The following is a 2558-nucleotide window of genomic DNA, read 5'->3' as shown; positions in this document are numbered from 1 at the left end:
TTTATCCAGACTAGAGGTTGAGTCACCACCACCAATTGTCGAGACTGAGTCACTAGGAATGTCGTACTGGTGGTCAGGTTGAGTCCTCTTGGAAGGTTTCTGTGTGACTTGGGACCTCCTCTTCTTTCTGCTTCTTTTTTCTTCTTCTTTCTTCCAATTTCTTTCCTTCTTATTCAATTTTTTTCTTATTTCTTCTTTTCTTTTTCGTTCTTCTTCCTCCTCCTTCTTTCTTTTACTTCTCTTTCTTTCTTCTTTTTATTCTTTCTTCCTCTTCCTTCTTTCTTCTTCATTTGTCCGAATACTGTGATCTAATTCGTGGCCATGTTGACAAGGTACTGTGCGTGCTCCTCCTCAAAGTTGTGTCAGTTGTGAATACGTCCCGAAGGAGGATGTCCCTAAGTTGGATTCTTTATAATATAGTTCTTGGAGATAGTGTCCTTGAAACTATTTCTTGAAGGATCCTCAAGATGGTATCCTTCAATTGTCCTAAATGTGACTCAGCGAAGTGGTACTCAAAGTCAAAGATACAAAGGAAACATAGGAAATACCACAAACTCATTGGTATTATAGGATTTTCAAGCAACCGCCATCAACCTGACACACTAGATATAATGAGTTTGAGTTTCATCCCTTGAATTGGATACCATACACAAGGAACTAATTTTCTATGCCAGTTCTTGAATTTGGTCACCTGATGATTAGGACCTCACCGGCTTATTTCATCTGATGATTAAGCACCCTAACACTACCTGGGGGGTTAGGTTAGGTGAGGTTACATTAGATTAGGCTAGCGATCGGATGGTTGAGTAGGATTAGGTTAGGCTGGGTGACAATAGGTTATAGTAGCGTTAGGGTGGTTAGGTTAGGTTAGGTTAGGTTAGGTTAGGTTAGGTGACAATAGGTTATAGTAGCGTTAGGTTAGGTTAGGTTAGGGTAGCTTTAGGTTTCTTTTTTTTTAAACCGGAAATTCCAAATTTGTCTGGGACGGCCCTGTGAGATACCATATCCTGGACTGGATTATGGTTCTATCCCCAGAGGACGTGATGGCGGTGTGATACTGTGGGGGGGTGGGGGGAGGATCACCTGCTGACCTTAGCCAAGACTGAGGGTGGTTCACGTTCCCTCCAGGTTAATCCTCCACAAAAATACTCGGCGGTAACCTCCACTTTTCCGCCTCTGCTGCCACCTGCGGGTTTTGAAATCATTTGTTATTTTCCACAATTATTATTATTTTTGTTCATATCTTTTAATAACTATCATATTACATTATTTTATTTACTCAAAGTTTTTTTTTATTATTTTAGCTGTAGTTTCTGTCTCTGTTTTTGAAAGATATTGCAATCTCTCTCTCTCTCTCTCTCCAATGTGTGGGTTTTTTTACGGTAGTTTCATATTTTGTTGATTGTTGACGTCCCGGAGAAGGATGAGAAAACTGTGTGAGGCTTTTGAGTCCATATTTACGGATAAAGGGAACTACGATGGAGAAACCCAGGGCTTAGTGTACCCTGAGGTAAAGTGTATACAGGTACAGGAGGTAAACAAAGGAATGGTCATTGAGGTATACAGAGATAAACAAGTTGATAGAGAAGTAAATAGAGAGAGTAGCAACAGAGGAAACCGCTAATAATATAGAGAAAGCGAAGAGGAAAAGAGGGAGAGAGTGGAATGAAGTCAAATTTGGCAACTCACTGAATAAGAAAGTTCTGGGAGGAGATAAATTTAAGGACAGAGTGGAAACGGTGAGAGAGGGAGAGATAAGTTTGGAGATATATTGCCTATGAGGGGTACAGGTGAAGATTAATTACCTGTTAGTGGTACAGATGAAGATTAATTACCTGTTAGTGGTACAGGTGAAGATTAATTACCTGTTAGTGGTACAGGTGAAGATTAATTACCTGTTAGTGGTACAGGTGAAGATTAATTACCTGTTACTGGTACAGATGAAGATTAATTACCTGTTAGTGGTACAGGTGAAGATTAATTACCTGTTAATAGTACATGTGAAGATTGATTACCTGTTAGTGGTACAGGTGAAGATTAATTACCAATTATCAGTGAAGGTGAGGACGAATTTTGTGTTAGTGGTACAGGTGCGGATTAATTACCTGTTAGGGCTACAGGTGAGAGGTAATTGGTAGGGTTACAGGTGATCATTAACAGGCTATTACTGAATATAGGTGAGAAAGAACTTCATTTCAGAGGCTTTAGAACTTAAGAACAGCCCAGTTACCACAAAATGAACCGTGCAGTCACACTAGGGCAAGGATGTGTCTCTGTCGAACGAGCAAACTCCTGGGGGAAATAAATGAGAAAATGTGCTTATAAGGACAGTCTTCGCAATCAGGGAGCAGAAAGTTAGGGAGGAAGATAACAGAATCAGGGAACAAATCAAATGCATGACGCGAAAGTTGGAATTTCGGGACTCGACCTCAACCCCACCCCCCTCCCCTCTTCCCCAACCTTAAGACGAGTCTGATATACCATTCGCTGATCGTAATCACTCAGCCAGCGAGGTGTTCGTTTAGAGGAGAGGGTAGCTTAAGAAATACTCGTACTTT

Source organism: Homarus americanus, unplaced genomic scaffold, assembly GCF_018991925.1.
Source record: "Homarus americanus isolate GMGI-L3 unplaced genomic scaffold, GMGI_Hamer_2.0 scaffold51111, whole genome shotgun sequence".
NCBI classification, from domain to species: Eukaryota; Metazoa; Arthropoda; class Malacostraca; order Decapoda; family Nephropidae; genus Homarus; species Homarus americanus.
The sequence above is the reverse complement of the archived record's forward strand: the minus strand, read 5'-3'. Positions refer to the sequence as shown.